We start from the raw sequence: 20,795 nt of genomic DNA, 5'->3' as shown, positions 1-20,795 counted from the left end.
TCTTCAGCTGCCAAAAAGCTATGGAAAGGATAGGCTCTAGCTTCCCCATGAGAGTTTAAATCCCATAGCTGGTACCTCCAATATTGAAGGTGTTGCTATGAACTGATGAACTACCAACACTTTGGATTCATGGATTCTCCATACATGAAAAGAATAATCCACAGCAGAATGTAACTGTCCTTCTGACTGCTGCACTTGCAGATTTCCTTTTTATTGTTGGTGTTGCTAGACTTAAATTAGGCATTTGTGAAGCTCATCTGCAGGCAGTTTCCTGTTAGTTTTCTCTCTCCTCCAGGACATTGCATTTGTCAGTGGTGTGAATGAATTCAGTGTTTTCCCAGTGGCAGGGGATGAGAAGGGAGGAAAAACCCTTGCTTGGGACTAAAGCCACACACGGGGATTAGTTGTGTTGAATTTTCTTTAATTTATTTTCTATTTTTGAAGCTTTCCCGTTTTCACTTCAGAAGACATTTAACTCCTAAATATGTTTTGATGTAATTAACAACAAGTTTATAAACATGCCAAAACAAGCTTTGTTTCACGGAAAATAAATGCATCAAATAATTCATTTGATACCCACTACAGAGCAGCTGTGCTTACACTCTGCTGCCACAGTAGGGCTGTATTTAGCAAATCTAAACTGTCTCCCACACCAGGTAAGAGGATCGCCAAGCCCCACTCCTGACATCCCAGAAACCCACATCCTCTGTCAAAGCCTGAGTGGGTGGAAGGACCATGGGAAAAGGGTTGAGTTACCCTTCTTCTGAACAAATCACAGATGAATAGGAAGAGCAAATTTCACCCTCCTGCCATGCTTTATGAAAAAAAATTCGATAACCTAACACAGTTTTCTATTTGTCTTTCACACAATGCAACTCGACCTTCTTCCAGTGACAGAGGCAGGAGGCAGCACTTCCCAAAAGCAGCCAAGGCACCCACAGCAACTCCCTCTACTTGATCACCAAGTGTGGTCTGAGCACAGAACTGCAACTGTTCATGGGCAGTGGCTCCAAGGGGATTCCTCACAAGAAATTGCAGGCTGATATTTAACATACAATAGTGCAAGAAATAAGAGATAAATTTCCAAAGCAACTAGATGTTTCAATGGAAAAGGCTGTCAAGCACTGAACAGGCTCCTTAGGGAGATGGTGGAGTCACCATACTCAGAAGTGTTCAAAAAACAAAGAAATGTGGCACTTTGTGATATGGTTTAGTGGGCATAGGGGTACTCAGTGAAAGGTTGGACTTGATGATCTTGGAGATCTTTTCCAACCTTAATGACTCTGTGATTCTATGATCCCCAGGTATGCAATTTTTACACACTTTCTACTCAATTACAATGCAGTCCTCCCCACCCAGCATCACCTGTAAATTCAACATACTGGATCCTGTTCACAACACATTCACAGGGTGTGTCTCACTGTCACTTAAAACAGTGTGTGAGGTTTGGATTGTACAAGGCCACTGCCTTGCCTGTTTAATCCCTCTCTGAACATGCAGTTGCAATACCAAATCTAGGAAGACAAGGAACTGGACCTACTTTTTTTCTCTATTTGGGAGAAAACCCAAGCTTCTTTTTAAGATTTTTAACCTGTTCTGATTTTCACAGTTCTCATCATCACCAAAAATATAAGCACAGAGTCTCACATAAACACAGATGCCAAGAGCTAAGCCTTTCAAACAAAGGAAAACAAGCAACATATAGAAGCTAAAACAAAAGCCTCCCAAATTTTGCACAGTTTTTGTCGTTTCATCTTTCTCACTCCTATACTTCATAGAGATATTTAGCAAACAATAAAGTGTAGAAGAATTCAACCCCAAAACATCTACAGGCCTCAGTAAAAGCCAGAATGTACATGATAAAGTTACACTATGTTTCTAGCTGTTATCCTTGTTTCCTGCTCTCCCTTTCCACACCACGTGTTGATTAGTCCTCTTACTTTAGAGAGCAGTCTTTGAAAAAAAAACATGCACTACATTTGTATAATCACTACTACAAGTCTCTCTTTCAGCTGGTACTTCTATTTATTAATATTTTAAACTATAATACCCCTTCAAAATAACAGACTAAGTATTTGAAACTAAACACCCCCAAAAGTAAGAATAAGTTATACTAATGCTTTAAGAAGGAAAAGAAAAAAAAAGAGGGGCGTTGATTTGCTTGTTGCTTTGTAAATTTTCTTCTTCCTTTAGCCACAGAAGGTTTTCTTTAATCCCAAGGAATAAAATTTGTGGGATCCCTGAGGGTTGCTTTAATACACCAAAAATAGCAAAAAGCAAAACAATTGTGGTACAGCCTAAAAGCAGATGGGAATCAACCACACTCCTGTATGGTCGCATTTCTATGTAATCCACTGAGTTTCTGTAGACATTTTTCTTTGCAGAATGTCTGGTGGTTTAGGTATCATATATAAAACAATATATAAACAGGATGAGATCAATATATATCAATAGCCAACACAGTCAACTGACCAGGTCAATCCACACAAAGCAATAGTATCTAAAACCAGACTTTTTCTCTAAATATAATAGGGAAAAAGGGTCACAAAAGTACTTGTATGTTTTCTGCTGCAAACATTGTTCCTGTTCCCTCTCTCTTACCCTTTCTGAGAAGGGCTTTTGCTTTGAAACACTGCCCATTCTTAACCTTCATCAGTGACAAGACAGGAATGACTGCTGGGAATGAGTCAGTGGGATGCAGTACAGGGCTCTGGTGTTGCCTCTTGCCTGATCTGAGAAGTTACCACATTTTCCTTTTAGAGATTTCTAACACTCGGAAAATACATTATCTTATCTTCCCCTTTTGGTGAGACATTTGTCTGTGACTGCCTTTCAGCCCTTGTCGTGGTGCCCTTCCCCTCCTCTTTTTCTCATCTGAGTTCCTCTGCTTTGGTCCAAATGCCCTAATCCTGTGACACTGCTAATCACTTGTATGAGATCCTGTATCCCCAATTCAAATTTCTCCTTCCTCTTGCATTCCTTGATTCCACAACAGTTATTTATTGATTTTACAGGTTATCCAGTGAACCATTGCAGTCTGAAAGTAGTTTTCTGAAACTGAACAGTTTGGAGTTTCTTAAATATTTTATGCATTACAAAACTCTTAAAAGTATTGTCTGAATTATGAGTTTTTCCTTGAGGAAAAGTAAATTCCTTAGAGTTATACTACAGTACAGCTCAGGAACTCAAAATCACCCTTCAAAATAAATGTCACAAAATTACGTAAGTATTACAGTGCACACTTCTGTCCATTTCTATTACAAATTGTTTTGAGGGGTACTGCATGCCTGACAAAGAGAAGAGAACACTAAAATTCACGGGCCTGTGTGATTAGCCAGTTTCACCAACAAAGTTAGAGTTTTGCTCACGGTTTGATACCAAGTCCATTCCTTTTACCATTATGGTCATTGTACCTATCAACCAGTCATCTCAGAAAACTGAATCTAATAAAAACAAGTGTAGCACTTACCCAGTAGAAAATTGGAAATTTATTTTAAAAAAAGTCACATTATGTCCAGATATAAAGCTGAAGTCTTTGAAAAGCCCTGTCAGACACAGCTGTACCATTTGATATACATAAAGCAGTCTTTGACACACGTCTGAGAATTGCAAATTTTTCCTTTACCCTCATGCACAAATGTTGTATTTTTTTAATGTGCCATTCTCTGTCTCAAAACTAATTAAAAATTAACTGCATATAATTCATACTTTAAAACAACAAGGACCAAATCATCAAACCCAAGATCTACATGAATCCTAAAATGAGATGTCAGTTGTTAATAGTGCCAGGAAAGAGGTGCTGATGAGAACCAGGTCAGAAAGACTGGGACATTCCATTCTGACTAAAGATAGCTGCAGGTGCTTCAAAGCAGCTCTGATTTACAGCCTCCAGAGGCATACATTCTTTAATTAAAGATAGTAGATATGGAAAATTAAAAATCAAAATCAGTAATAGAACAATTTAGCCATGAAGTGGCTAGCTAGCTGTATTTCCAAATTTACAATATCCAAAGGAAAGACCACACAATGAAATCTGATGTTCACTGGTAGCAAGAAGCCAGGGTGAAAAAGGCAAAGCCTTGAGCAGAAGTAAGGGTGCAGTTTGGTAAGCAATTCTTTTGGTGATGGTGTGCTATCTTCAGCAACACATACTGTGGGAGAGCTTGTTCTCATTCCCATGGAACACCTTTCAGCAACATGTTCCATGGGGGACTATACATTGAGTCACACAGGAAGAAGCTGGTAATTTTTCAACACAGATCAGATCACTAATCTGCTTGATCTAGACATTTACAAATTGATAATCAAATGCCTAATCTTGCTTTTGTTAAAATAATTGTAACTTATTCTTTCGATCTGCCTGGTCCAGTCCTGCAAGGACAATATTGCCAAGTTTATCTGACAGACAGAAACTGGCCGTATTGGGTATCATCTGTAGGCTTAGTCTCAAAGCTACTCACTTTGAACACATTTGGGGGGAACATGGGAGTTTGGTGGCCCCAAGATGTGCTATCACCAAGCTGGAAGCAGTAGTCTGGAAATAGGTGAAATCAAGTGCTAGTCAATGGACAGCAAACTCTCAGAGCAAATGCAAAAATAAAGACAAAGACAGAAACCTGGGGCACTTCTCTAGTGGGGTCCAATGCACAACACCACAATTTTACCCTTGGCTGAAATGACTGGTGTTTCCCTTACTGCTCCAGGTCTTGCCTATTACTTACAAATTATTAAAATATGGTCTTCCAAGTCTGTAATAAAAGAGCAAAAGGGCAATAAGGAATTAGCCTATACTAGAAAGTATGTTCATTGAATCTCATTCCCCATTTACAATTATGTTTTCGGATGTACAAATAGACCATTCTTAACCCCTTTAGCATTTATAATATTAGTTTGGCAATATATTTCTTCAATCAGCACGAATAATTAACCAATAAGAACAAGTCAAATACTCCTGTTCAAGCAGCCTACCATAATCACCAAAATTATCAGCCACATCAGTAGTCTCTGGTAAGCTATTGCGAATTACTTTGATGTGATCTAATTCCAATCGAGGAACAAAAAACTGACATGTACATTTATCGATTACTGGACTTTTTGTCTGGACTTCTTTACCTAGCAGGACAAATTCAGGTCATTCTGTTTTCTCCTTATAAAACACAGGCATTTCTTTCAGTTACATGTAACTCTTGACATGTCCCCAGGCTTACTGAAAAACAGGTCAAGAGTCTCCTCCATAACCTTTTCAAAGGCCAAACTGAAAAATCAGCATCTACATACAGTTTACTTCCCAGTTCTCTTGTAGCTTAAATGAAAGAAGGAAAAAAAACCTTGTAGTTTTTCTTTGGTTTTAAACCTCTTGGGGTCAGCTGAAAGAACAGCCTAATCAGAAACAGCAAATAACCAGGGAGAGTACATCATACAAGCAAGATATTAAGGAAGGATGAATAAGCAAATGTGGTTATTTCTACATCTGGCAAAGGACACAGGATTTCAAAGAGCAATTTGCTGACACAAGCTCTGAATAGGTGACAGAAAGGACCTGTGAGTGGGCTTCAAATATTAATCAATTGAAATGACAGAATTTCAACATAACAAAGTGGTCATGTTTGTACTTTCACAGATAAAAAAATCAGAAAGAAAATTGTGATAGTCTGAACATGTGACGAATTCTGTGGCTATTGTATCAGCAAAACTTTCACCTTTCATCTGTACAGCTTCATAGCTCAGCTGTGCCTGTATATTTTCACAAGAGGAAGAGAAAATGGAAAAATTCAGTCAAGATTAAATTAAAGTGTCATTAATACCACAAAACCACCCAAAACTGAGTGACTGCTAAAAAAGAAAAACCAAAGTAAGCGTGCTGCCAAGTATTGCCTTTGCAACAACACACACATTGTTTTAAAGGCAATGCAACATCCACACTAAGTGCACAGCTCTTCAAGAAAGACCATCAGGTGGTCAGGAGACCATTGCTATGAAGGACAAATCCATTACTGGCAATATGTCATTTCAATACCAATAAACCAAAGAGAAGCACAAGCCTGTGATAAGATGCAAGGACTTGGCTATGAGCCTGGAGTGAGGGGCCACGTAGCAAGAGACATCCTCCCTCCTCCAACTGCCCTGCTGTTTGGGAGACAGCAGAGGCTGGGCCAAGGCTACACCACATATGCTGTGGATTCCTGGGGACAAGCGCCAGCACAATAACTGCGGTTGGGACAGCCGAGACCCAGCCTGCTCCCCACTCTTCACACAACAGCCCCCACCAGAAAGATCCAACAACACGTGGGACAGCCTACTCTGAACAGCAACTGCTCCAGGACACAAGGACAGTGTGGGGAAGCTGCGGGGAATGCCCTATGGATGAGAAGAGCTGACTCCACACTGCCATCCTCCCAGGACACACCGGCCTCAGAGAATTAATCTGCTCTTCATTTCACCCTTCTGAAAGAGACCAAAAGGCTCCAATATAATTTACTTAAAATCTTCCATACAAAAACAGCTATCAGTATTTCCATGAGTCCAGTTTCTAGCATGGCTGTGATTTGTGTGCATCTGGAGCACATGCACTCAATGGGCTAGCCAATAAGTTCAATTGAAGATTCAGAAGTACTTTTCTCAAAGAAAAACACAAAATCCTCGAAATTTTTATTTTTAAAACATGGCAATTGCACATACCCAAAAGGAACTAACACTATTTATTTCTAAAAAAGTAAAATAACTAAGTTTTAAAGTGGTCCATAGCAGTGGACTGTAATTCTGCTGTTGGACATTTTGTACAGTTGGTAGATTTGCTCTCAGACAGTAGAAACTTGAACTATTTTCTGATCAGTCCTAACCTTGGGAGAGAACTAAACAAAAAGCCAATGTCATTATTTGTATTGTCCTTGGAGAAAACCGCAGGAATATGGATATTAACACCTTTGCCACAGATTAGTAAAAATATTGCTATGTGGCATAACACACAAAATCTTATACAAAACTCTTTGCAGCTCTTCAACTTAGAACATTATTCTCCCATTCTCTCTTAGATGTGTGTTAAAATGCCTCCATGTATTAGTTTTTATTATTAGAACATGCAAATGGTAATTTAAAAAAAAAAGTCCAACAGCCAATGTTAAATAACATAAATATGTTCCAGAATAATTTACTGGTTATTTCCCAGTTTTACTCCAAACCCTCAAGCCACTTGGTGGGTGTAATCTGTCCTAGACTCAACTGTGGCTGTATACTTTGGCACAGAGTCAAAACAGAGAGGTTATTGTTTGATTTATATGCCAAGAGCCTCTTAGATAAAGGGCTAATGGCAGGCTGATAGCTTCAGCCTTTGCATGTGCTGTTTATACGGACCCTTCTTTCCTCTGCCTCCTTTCTGCATATGCTCCAGGAAGACTGTGTCACATCAAGATCAAGCTAATTAATTAACTCATACCAGCATAATTTGATTGATAAAACAACTGATTCACTAAAGGTCATGGGGAGTGCTGTTAAAACACCAACTTTTCTGTCTCAACAATGCATAAGGTCTTGAGATTTGCATTTTTCCACAGTGCAAACAGAAACTTAAAAGAAATAACACCACTACAAAAATAGATAAAAAAAGCTATGAGAAATTCATCTGTCAATTAAAGTGTAGTGCGTTCAGAAGATATTTCAGTGCTTTTCGAGATACTGAGCAAAAAATAAATCAAGTCCCACAACAGAAAGGGACACATAAATGAATTTTCTATATTGTTAGTTCTGCAAACTATTGAACTTCCCCCAAAAGAAAACTGGAGACCTTGCCTATGTGATGACACTTTGCTATTTACTACATCTAAACTAGGAGTATTTCATGGTATAGAAATGTTTCTCTACTGTTAAAATACTCTGGAGCATAGTCCTATATGGCCAAATTACCGTTTATAAGATGTTAAAAAATTTCATTATCAAATTTTAGAATTACTTTTCTGCAAGAAACAAGCAGCATAAATTTTTAATTAAAAATAGAACTCATTTTAAAGATACAGAAAAAATCATTAAAATAAGACTAAGGTCCTTAAGGGCCCTTTGCCACCAATTTATTTTAAAACACTTATTTTAAACAACAGATATATCAAATCAGAAGCTGCCAGGCATTTAAAAGCAGTTCTGAAATAATACTGAAAGTGTTGCAAATCTGCTTGCAGCCAGCAAGGCTAAAGGACTATGAGCAAAACTGGGATCTGCTGATCAGCCACACAGTTTTACAATGGATTCTCTGGATAACCTGAAATACCTGTAGTAATAATAAGGGTGAGAATCAGGAATTTATTGTTCAGTTCACTGTATGTTGTTCAATATACAGGTATACATACCAAGGAGTTACAGTATTAATAGGATTAATACAGTAATTTGTTCATAAAAAGCCAAGATTTTCCACTAGAAGTCAAAAGGTTTCACAGTATTTTGTCTGTTCTCTTATGTTTTCACCTTGGCATGGATCCCTCTGTGCCAGAAACACTGACCCAGCATAAACAGTCACTTTGCAAACCCAGTTGGGAAGCAGAGAACTTGCTTTGCCTACTCCTTGACAGCTGGGAGAGACTGCCAGACAGTATTCACAGCCCACGTTTTCCTTCATTACTGGTTTTGTGTACAGCTGACTCAACATGGCCATAAAAAAATCCAACAGGCAGAGCACAGGGGTTACTCTTCGAAAGCTCTGGCTCACAAATGAAGGGTACACTGTTTAGTGCACCTGGAGAAAGTCGGTTAAAAAACACCAATAAGAGAGGGAACAGTTACAAGTCATTATATTCCAGCCATGATGTTTGTATTCATAAAGCCATACCTATAGATACCAACACTACAGGGCAATGCTGTACACTCAGTCAAGTTAAATTTGCAATCATTTTCAGACACAGGATGATAAAACAGACTGCAAATTACCATTAGGAGAAGAGAAAATAAGATTCACCAGACACAACCAGTGACTAAGACTACCAGTAATAGGAAAGTATTCTTTGAATTTGTAACTGATTATCATGAGAGAATAAGTTCCAATTCATCTTACAAAGAAGCATATGAAGTTTGGGACAGGATTTTCATGGACATAGCAGGAAGATCTAAAACATGCTGAGAACAAACAAAATCACAAGTCCATTTCAGACAGACAATAATTGTAGAACAGTGATATCAAAACAGCTTTTAAAAAACATTATAATTTAAAGTTGCAAAAGTGCTATGTTTCATATAAACTACTGTGTTCCAATACAACCATGACTGCTGGAAGAAATATTTTCTCTGTTATCAGTAGAGCATGGGAGAAGTTAAAAACAAACAGTTCAGGAGGTACTTATAAACACAACCAACACACAGCAACCCCAAACTGTCCCACAAGGTCTTTGTTTACCTATAGCTCTTTGCTTTGGGCTGAATTCCTTTTCCCTTCCTCATAGATAATGGATGGTAAATCAGACTCTTAACATTTGACATATTTTTGGTCCCACAGGTGAACTGAATGACAATAAAATTTAACAACTAATTATTAAAAGATTGGCAAGGATTCAGTTCACATCAGGAATTAATTAAAAAGAAAGAAAAACATCCTCTTAAAAGTAAATGATAACATAGAATTCTCCATTTTGGCGTTCTTGTTTTCTTGAGTAAAAAAATAAGAGAAACTTAAACTTTTTTGGCTCTTTCATGTATCTACTCTATAGAGAGCCATACTTACAAATTAGAATATGTACACAAGTCTGATGATTGTGGTCAACCACCATCTGAAGCAGGTTTGTCTCTTGTCAAAACCACCATCTTCAGTTTTATCAAACATTTCCTCAATCCAAGCATCATGTAAACTTGAAAGCACAAGCATTTTAACCGCAGTCTTGTTTCATGTTGATCTAAATACAGACGCGCGCACACACATATATATGTGTGTATATATATACATACATACATATATATATACATATACACATATATATATATATATATATATATATATATATATATATATATATATATATATATATGCTGTGATACACATACAATAAGCTTTCTGGCTTCAGAAAGCCAGAAAGTTTAACATACACACTTCACCATCTATGACACAAAAAAACTTTACTTGCTAATAACCACATATGTGAGACAATACAGCTGCACATGAATGATGTTACTGAAAAGTAATGCAACCCCACTCATTGCTGCTTCCAATATCAAAGAATAGAAGTGTAAACCAATGACCCCAGTGTTCATTAAATCAAATGTAAAAAATCATTCAACATTGCAGAAAAATAATTAATGGACTGTATTTTACCATAATAAAAGTCAGCACAGCTGCATGTATGCACACATGCACACAGAATGTCTGAAAACTTATTTATAAATCCTTTTAGTCTATTCCATTTACATATTTCTTAGAAAACATTCAGAACCTTTATATATATATATATATATATATGAACTAATATGGTCACATTCAATAATCCTCCAGATAGGCAGCATTTCTACAATGTTTCATCTGATTACAGACAGCCAAACCAGCATTTTTCTGTGTTAAAAAAACAAAACTACCCAGTCTAACAAACAGTTTCAGAATCTATGGGTTCTCCTCACCTTTAAGTTTTGTTTATTCTATCCATTTCCTAGATCATTAATATTCACTTGAACCTGTAAACATGAAGGTCAACAAAAGGTGAAACATAAGGAAGCAATATAATATGGAATATTCAACTGGGTTATACGCTGCAAAACATAGAGAGAGTTTTCTTAAACTACACATTTTTTCTTTATTCTTTAGTAACAGAAAAGATAAGAAGATAATCTCCATATTGAGCCACAGTTTAATTTGGAGGATTTACAGAATGACTATCAATTCCTATTATAGAGCAGTTTTTAAATTTACTAAGTGTGCCTTTCTAAAAAATGCTCTGTAATCAGAACAAAATGAGTAGAAAAATATTCATCAAACATTCCACAGCTAGAATAAAAATATACCCCAAAAACTGTAATATTGTATAAATATCTCACCACTGTCACAAGCAACATAAACCCTCTATGTCCACATTGATTGTTGCTGTTAAGCTACAACAGTGATGTGTTAAATTACACATATAAGCTCAAGACCAGCAGCATTGGGAACATGCAAAAGCCCTACTAATACAACATGTCTCAAGATCAAGAAGGATCTGCTTGTGAACCAAACATCAAGCAAAATCTCTGCAATTCCTGGACTAATTAACCTTTCCTATGCATCTTTCTGCAAAACACCAATACCAACACTAATAGAGCTACATGTGCAGATAAGCCAGATCACTTCTATTTGTGACATCAGAAGGCAAATACATACATAAACTGTTGTGCCCTGCATGTGCTGTGGCACCCTATGGCAGTACATCAAAAACTGTAAAATAAACTGAGTAAACAGAAGAGGCTGATACTGCAGGGAGAAACTGTTTGGATCAGGACTCTTCATCTTCCCCAAACTACCCTGTAAAAAGAACCAGTGCTTAATTCCATAATGCCTTGCTGCCTGCAAGCTACAAAACTACTAGATTTACGTTACTGACCAGTACACCAAAAGTCACTTTGGAAAATTCTGATTTAAATATAACACTGTAACACACACATACTGGAAGTCATCTAAGCAAGCAGACTTGGTTTTCCAATTTCACATGGCAGCTGATACTGCTACATGATACTGTCTGCAGCAGTTATCAAATCTTTTGTTGGAAAGAAAATTCCTCTAAAACAAGCAAGGCTTCTTTGGCTGAACTATTGGAAGAAACGACAGTACAAGCATGAAACGGCAAAGAACCAAGCTCTCCCTAAATACATTTCTGAAGCCAGCTCTACTCACAGTCTACCAAACTGACTGCTAGTGATATTTTACAACATTACATGACTACTGTGCAAACGGCAATATGTTTTTTGTTGTCAAGCTAATGCTGGAAGATGTCACCCTGAGGCAAGTCTCGGTGAAACAAAGGCACATTTGGGACGGTAAGGGGTTAGGAAAAGGAGCACATGCAGAGCTGTTGCTGCTCACCAGGCTGAAGCAGGAGTGAAAGGCAGGCATTAGTCACGCAAACAGCCCAAAACAGAGGTCATGCCTGGCAATTGCACCAACAAGAAACAGATCATCATCCTTGTGTGAAGTTGTTTTACAACAGTTACTTACTGACTTCAAGAATCTCTGAAGTCTATAATCCTGCATGATTATTATTCTGCAACCAAATGCCTCTGATTGTCTTAAAATACATGAATTTCAGTGTGTCTTTTTTAAAAGTCGGATTATCTCAAAAACTTCACTGAAAGTCAAGTGTACCAATAAAAGAGCGGATTTATTAATCTTTTTTAAGGCTTATTCTTTTGATCTACAGTAAGTATACTTACTAAACACAAGGTTGGATCATTTTAACCCATCTGCTGACACCCTCAGCATAGAAAGATACCAGTTTACTTAGAGAGAATGGAGAACAAGCAAGATCCATCTCAGGAAAGCAGGGCTGGTTTTGACAGAAGCCAATTCGTGCTGAGGTCCTTACCAACCCTTGAAGTTTAAATCCCACTAAGCTCAATCTTGTATACAGACAACTTTGAACATCTTCTGTACAAAGAGAAAAGTGGATTAACTATACTCTGGGCAAAGTGTCCTAGCTCCAAGATGTGGTCCGGACATTTCAGAACAGTTTATCCTTCCTCTAACATCTCTCTGTTCCTTTTTAAAATTATGTTATTTAAAAACACATGACACATACTGTTAGAATTCTCAACTAATAACCAGTTGGCAAGGTTCCCTCCCCTCTGCAACAGCTTCACAGCAGTCAACTCTGCAGAAGAGTCTTTATTACAGGCCACAGAACATTTAGCTACCCTAAAACTTTTTCATTGTTCAAACAGTAGTACTAAAGCAGCTTCAAAACAATTATGGTGACACTGGGGCATTCTGTGGATAGCTGTCTCATACTTGGACTTGGAAAAACAAGTTTCATTTCCAAATACATGGTAGTGTTGTTACTTCTTGACAGGTATTCAGGACTGTATTGACTCAGCATAGGTCCAGGTCTAGGAGTGCTTCTTCCTCTTCTTTTGCACCCACACCCTCACAACCATAATACATTCTTTGGAAGTCTTCAAAGATTTCTCAAAAGGGTCTCCTGTAGAAAGGTAAGATGAATAGCCTTGAATAGCATGTGGATTCTTTGTCAAGTAGTTTGAAAAAAAAAAAAGATTATTCCAGCTGTTCACCACCATTTAAAGGCAAAAATGGCTCCTGATCTTTAGACCCCAGAGCAACAACTAAATGGAGGCTGATCCAGATAACAACCAAGCACATCTTCACAATTGGAGGACTTCCAGAAACAAAACTACTGGGTATTCAGAAGAACACTGAAGCCAGTTTGCTTCATTCAAGACAAACAAACAAACAAAAATCACTGAAAAGTGAAACTCTTTCTACTTTCAGAAGTAGAATTGCTTACTGTGACCTGATCCCCTCTATTTTCTGATTAGCAGATGTAGATAGGCACTATTTCACAAAGTAAAGAGGAGCTTCTATGCTGAAAGGTTTCCCAGATATATCACAGCCTTCTTAGCCTGCTTGGTCACTTTATTAAAGCAGACCATCATTCCAGCATAACCTCAAAATACACTCTGCTCCTTCAACAGCTGGGCAAACTGTGCAGGGGCGAAGGAAAAAAAGTGCATGCAAATAATTTCCTAAAACTTTCTAATATCCATAACCATCACTTAGTCCTGTCTGAGCTTCAACTGGCTGTCTTTCAGTCCAACAAAATGGTTCAGTAAAATGTTTCATTCCTACAAGCTGCAGGACAGCTCATGCAGAATGCCAGACTGAGTTACTGTATGAATAAAGTTAATTGAAAGCTTCTGAGTAGGATTTTGTACACTACAAGGTATAGCAAAATTCTTGCCAAGCAGTTCTTTAAAATGTGTATATTAAAGAGTTACTTGTCAGGAATTTTAATTTTGTTTTTGGACAAAGCAATGGATTATACTAAATATAAAGTCTGATCCTTACAACAAGCATATTACTTGAGAATATTACATGTAACACAATAGGTTATGTCAGAGCATTCTGCTCTGTGTTTTAAAGCTATTGCATATTTTTATTTTAATAAAAATGATTCCAGGGAAAGAGCAGTTAGTAATGAGGTGCTGACAATTGAATCTACATTCAGGGATTGCATGGAGTGCCAAGTTCACTTTTACAGATGCACTAGTTAGCTATCCAGTAGATGTTCTCAAGGCATGTAAGACCAATATATTTTGGGTCATATTTGGCAGAACAGATAGATGAGACAAGTGAAAACATTTAGCAAGAGCACATCTGAAGTGTGTTTTTCTTATTAGAGAAATATAAGAAAATACAACCAGATACCACGGAATGCCAGGAATTACCTCTCCTCCATGTTATTGATTTACAAGGCCACTTTTTGGTAGTCTTCTTTGACCTCGCTCCCTCGCTCGCCTAAAGCCTTGAGTAACCAATGCAGCCTCTTGACTAAGCCATTTTGAGAGCTTAATGTACAAAAATGCATCTTCATCACAGATGGAAAGATACGTCTTTCCATAAATGACTCAGTTACCACAAAAAGCATTGCTTGGAAAGCCTTATGGCATAACTAGCTAAAACAAAGATACTTTCTTTATGAGCTGAGAACAAGTATTAAAGTAGATATTTGGAGATCCAAAATAAATAGTAAAAAAAAATAATCTGAAGCAGACTTCACATCTTAGAGACAAGTTGTTTGAACATGCAGGACCAGATTCTTTGCTAGCATGTTGGTGAAACTGAGATGAACTTGAGGGCTTGGTCCTGCGTATCTTCATTATTTCCCTCTCTTACTTCAAAGTAGCGTATTTGTCATAGTTTCAATACAAACTAGAGCCCCAGCTTCTGCAGATCTCATGTAAACCTAATATGGACGATTCTAGTCCTCACAACCAAACTGACAGCTATTCAAAAAGAATAAAGCTCCAGCCTCAACCTTTCATTTTTATAAACATTTCCATGCTCTGGTTGATTTGTCATAGAGAATGAGATAAGGACTTCTGTCTCCATTGCATATATTTACCCTGTACTCTGGATATCTTCTCACAACCCCTTCCTGATATACTTCTGTCTTCCACAGAATGAGTAAGGAGAGCAGAATTTTGTCCTAATCCACAATCTCTGTATTTTCAGTCACTTTTTGTAGTCATTTGACATTAACTCTGCATCCTCCTCCTAATAAGGGCTTCTATAAGCAGTGTGTTGGGCGTTGTCTAATTCCCCTGCTCTTCCACATACCTTCCTTACCACCAAACCAAGTTTTCTGATCTGTGCAAAGAAGTGTTTGAAGCCACGACACATTCCTCTGTCATTAATAAGAACTGCAGCTTTTTCTGTCGAGGCTAATTTTCCTTTTTTAAGGGGTAAGTGGAGCCTGAGTATTAATGTGCAGTGTACACGTTCAGCACATGTTCTGAGCCGATTCCAGTAACTGAAAATGGTTCGATATGGATTTCTTTTTCTGCTTGCTCATTTAAATAAGTTGTGGGGGGAATTATTTAGGTCATAGAACTTTTCCCTCCCACATTTGATGGGACATTTTACCAATTGAAGACCGTTTTAGAAAATTCATTCACAATCTATGGAAACTAAGTGGTATAGCATAGTTGTCCAGGCCCTACAGAAGGACTGTGGAGGGGCTGCAGTTCATCAGGGCATAAAAATTGGCTTGGTTTGGTCAATTTTCCCAACCACTTTTAAAACTCTGAGCAGCTATAAAGTAGCAATATCCATTTCAGCATCTCTTTAGTACACTACAGGAAAAGAACACACACGCAGAGAGGTGAGCACTAGAGCTAGGCATTATGAAATAGATTCCAGTTATCTGCCATCTAGATAACAGAAGTCAGGCTAAATACTATTTAGCCATGCTAAATAACAGAAGAGGATGCTAGATTTTTGGCTCAGTTATTAAAAATTAAAATCAACAGTCATACAAAAATAAAAATAAATAGTCATGCAAGCATTTATCTGCATAAAAACAAAATATTTCTCTGTGCACAGATTCTGTCTTGTTCCCAGAGTAAAAGTATCTTCAAGCTCCAACAGGTAAATAGCTCACTTCACATAAATTTGATTCCTTTGATTCCTGTTTCATATTAAGTATAGAATCAAGAAATAACCCCAAACAGACAGTTAAAACTTGCAAGCAAACCTGTAGCCAACAGATAACACTGTTTCCTTCCCAAACAGTACTTTGTCATCCAAATGAGCAGCTGCCATTTGTTCTTCTCATCCGTCTATTACGGCACATTTTTCTCTGTTGTGAGATACTCTGTGGTATAAGAATGATAAGCCAAAACACCCCTCCAGGTCACTCAGTCACTCTCTGTTCTGGCACTATGATTGAACACCAAATGAGTAATTCTGCAGTATGTAATAAGGCAAATGCATACCACTGCATTTGAAAACCTCGCTGCTGAGGTCATTCAGGAGGCAAACTTGAAGGCAGCTGGCCAAGCAGAGTAAGAGCTAGTCTTAGAAAAATCTCACAATGTCAGTCAAAGCAATAGTCGCTGGGAGATCCTACTCTAACACAAAAAGGATCAGAGCTCACTTCAGAGAATCATAAAGTCTGCTTAAGCAGACACAGTCTTCATGCTGCTGTTCAACTCTGAATACATCTGCAGGAAAATGCACTGTGGCTACATCAAGAGGAAAGCAGCTTGCAAACTTACACAGGGGAAAAAAGAAACACACAAAATTAATAAACAAAAGCATTAAGAGAACAAAAAAGTGATGTCAATTTTAAAAGAAATGCTGCAGACAGCCAAAAAACCATCATCCCCAAGCAACATAAAGATCTTTCTGTGCTTACAGAACAGAAAGCAGTTACTGATTCTGATAGTTAATCAGAAAGAGAGTCATCCTTTATATCTTGCAAAGAATGTACCTGCAGAACAAAGCACAAAGCTAATAAGAGAACAATTGGAAGATAAACTAGCTGAGGGATTGTACTCACTGAATTACTTTATAGGTATTAAGTTACTTTGCTCTGCTAACCAGCTGCGAACTCAGAGACCTGTTGATGGCTGGACAACTTCACCATAACACTCAAATTTATTGTGTCTTTCCATTGACAAAGGAAAGTCAGAAATTTGGGACTTTATGACAGTACTCAAATAGGGATTATATTGAGAATAATATAAATACAGGGAGTCTTTCTTCAGAAGAACTAAAAATATGTCTTCAAAAAATTAAGCAAGAAGGGTTCCGATTTTGCTGGGTTTACCTAGTTGATTCTACAGGCAACAGCATCTCGAACTTCTTGAACCTTGCACTCTGAGGATGGCTATAATAGTGTCAGAGAGCCCAGAAAAAATATCTGAATTCTATCTGAACACTTACATTACTAAGCCTGGATAGCCTAGTTAAAGGACCTCAAAGTATAAGGAACAAAGCCTTGAGCAGTCCAGCTTCCGACAACCCTAGAAGGCCTTCTTGTGGGCTGAGAGGCCTAGATAAAGGAGAACTGCCCAGCTGATGCTAAGAGCTTGTCAGCCCAATTCATTCTTTATCTCAAGGAAAATAAGCTTCAAGCGTCCTCTTATCTAGAAGACAACTTCTAAGGTTTCTGAGCCCTGCCATAACAGGCAATTGACAAAAATGTGGCACCTATTAGGCAGAAGAACAGTTGGATGAAACATCCTCATGCAATTCCTCTGCCAGTTACTTCAGCAAACCTCTTACTGCAGCAAACTGGGGTTTTGCAGAGCAGCAGCAAGGCCTTCTAGTGATGTTGTACATTACACAGCACAGGCAAGCTGGAGGTCTTGACCTCTTTTCAGAACTTTCTACTCTCAGCACATCCCTCTCACCCCTTCCCTTTTTCACTTTCAAGGAGGTCCCATGTTGAAAGGATCTGGGCAAATATACACATTTATTTTAAGATATAATAAATCTTATCAGCTTATTCATCTCATCCTGTGGCAACAGTCAATTATGTTCATTTGATTCAGGCTGGTTTAAAACTGAGCAGAAAGTGTCTCCTGGAAAGTTGTCTTGACTGACAAACCCCAGAAACTGATGCAGCTGGGGCTGTTATTCCCAACAAGATGCCTTGAGAAATTTCAAACAATGAGGAAACTCTGAATAGGTCTCGATTCAGGACTGCGCTCTAAGCCCCTATGAGTGAAATTGAAATGGTGAGCAAGAAGGCTGCCAGTCCAGAAACATAGTGGAAATGGGGAATACTGTGTTTGGGGCATTCCTACCACCCAATCCATCACTTAGTGAAGCATCTCCTGGTTGGATTCCTGAAAAGGTAAAAGGTACCAATATAAAAACACTCTAAAGCACAATTCATCTCCATGAAAATGGACCTCAGTGGCACAACATAAATGCTAGAAACACAGGCCTGGGCTGTAATTTCACTCAACATGGTTGAAGCTTTCAGAGTTTTATTTAATGCAATGAGATGTCATGTCTGCTTCTGACAAATTCTGCAGTTAAGACCCCCTTCTCTCCACAAAAGCGCTGCTCACCTTGTACAGAAAGGCAGGTAGGAAAAAGCTGTACATGGGTGGTAATTTTCTTTGGTTGGATGGGTTTTTTTTGGCTGGAGGGGGTCGAGTTTAGGTTTAAAGCCGAGTTCAGCAGAGCACCGCCAGGGAGGCAGGAGCTGCGTCCCTGGAGAGCAGAGCGCGCAGCTCCCAGCAGGGGGAAGTGTCCAGCAGCGGAAAAGCTTCAGGAACAGCCCAGAGCAGGACAGGCAGGCAGCGCCCAGAGTACCGGGGCAGGTCCAAACGCGTTTTTCAGCACGCAGCTGTCTCTCTCCCCGTCCGAAAGAGCCTTGCCATCCACTGGTTGGGGTTACCCTTCCTCGTTTGCAAGACTCGCAGTGGATACGGAGCAATATAGTTGTGACATCTGGATTTTCTTACTGTAGTATTCATGTTTCCTCTTTAAAATTCCAGAAAGAAAAATTACTCTAATTTATGCCATAAATTTTCAGCTAATTCAAGAATAACACTGTCTAAAATTACCTTCTTATTACAAGCTTTTATAAACCTATGCATGCAAAAAAAAGTGTGGTTTACCTAATTAATATCTACAGCTGACATAAAGGAAATACTTTTAAAAAACTGAAAATACCAAAAAGATCCAAGAACCATCCCCCCCAAAGCTTAGCTAGTAATTAATTTATTGTTAAAGAAAAAAAATCACTGATAACCTTCAGATGTTCCCTGGTTAAAAAAACAACCAAACAAAAAACTCCAAGAGAATAGAATCAACCATTCAAAAAAATCTATTTCCCAGCATAAAGGGAGACTTTAACCTCTTTCCAGTTTTAATTCTTGCTGCTCTTTGCCATACATGCACAAAACCCCTTTCATTTGAAATTCACACCGCACACGTGATTGTTCAAAGAATATTGCAGTGTGTGTAAGGCAGAGAGCACTGTAACTGCTGCTCCATTATTTCACAGGAAAGGAGCCAGGGGGATACAAGTCAAAACTGTCTCCCTTCCCCAGTGCAACAAAGCACTCCTTGTATGAGTGGGAAGGACACAGTACCAAGGAAAGGACAAACGGACATGCTGGCTTGGATTGGTCTGACACCCTAACTCCCTTTGAATTCTTTTGCACTGATCAGACCTCTAGGAGTTTTCTGCCTTGTGGTCTGCAAACTTGTATCCAGGTTTTACTGCTTTAAAAACAAATTCCTCGGACAAGGCCTATGAGAGGAAACAGACACAGAAAGAAATCAAGTGACCTGTCCAAGATCACACTGCAAGCTGACAGCAGGACTGGAATACAAGTCCCCTCACCTCATGGCCTTCCTGAGGTCAGGGCTGTCCAGATCCCACCAGGAGAACACTGCACCATCACAGCACGCCCAAATGCAAAGGTGCAGCTGGAGTGGAGCTTTCTTTTCCATGCAAACTGTAGCATTTGTAAAAAGTACTAACCAATCCAAAACATAAATAACAATCTCAGAACTAAGGAGGATTGGGAGAAGTATGTATTTTCAACTGCCATTAACATGAGACATTGAAATTTTATGATTCCATCTCCAGGAATGTCCTATTTTTTAATCAACTCCCGCCAGAATGGGTACCTTTCCACCCCTCATATAAAGACCTAAGGAAAGATTTTTGTGGGTCCTGTGTTTCAAACACTTGGCTTGCATATCAATGCTTTCTGCAAGAGTGGAAAAACAGGCAAGAAATCTCCACTCAGCAAGTGCTTGAAATGTGCATACGGGAATTAAATATTCAGTTTATTCAGCAAAATAGAAGAGCACATCAAAAGTGTTCCTGGGTAATAAAAGAACAAATTTAAAAAGGAGAAAACAGAGGTATTTCTCCTGTTGCCCACAGAGACATATAATATATACTTCTTGTCCCCACACTCCACAGACCTGTGGTCAGGATTCAGGCATCTGAATCCTAATTTGGGGCTCTAGGGAGCCATGGGGCCTCCACACACCTCAGCTCTCAGCTTGCAAGAAGTGAAAATGATAAACTTCCATCAAGATAAAGTCATTACTGACAGCATGATACTTCCATATGCTAACAATACAGTCTTAAAAACACAAGACAGGTTCTTTGAGAGACAATATGACCAAAATGTTATCAAAAGTACAGGATGGATTGCTCACAAATATAGATCTTGACATTCATCCAAGCAGACAACTCCTAGAAGCCACTACATGTATGCTTAAAATCAGAAGCTGAAATTTGGAAGAATTCTTCCAAAAACACCTTGTAGGTTACCAAAAGACAAAGACCACCAAGAGAACTGTAATAATT

The 20,795-nt window shown here is 38.4% G+C and overlaps 1 protein-coding gene across 3 annotated transcripts in view; it reads right to left on the bottom strand.

The window, feature by feature from the left end:
* SCFD2 (sec1 family domain containing 2) overlaps positions 1 to 20,795 on the bottom strand; it is a 197,349-nt gene that overhangs the window by 164,501 nt on the left and 12,053 nt on the right. The window lies entirely within an intron of this gene.

This window comes from Pithys albifrons, chromosome 5 (assembly GCF_047495875.1).
Source record: "Pithys albifrons albifrons isolate INPA30051 chromosome 5, PitAlb_v1, whole genome shotgun sequence".
In the NCBI taxonomy this organism is placed as follows: Eukaryota; Metazoa; Chordata; class Aves; order Passeriformes; family Thamnophilidae; genus Pithys; species Pithys albifrons.
This window is presented reverse-complemented; position numbering and strand designations above follow the sequence as displayed.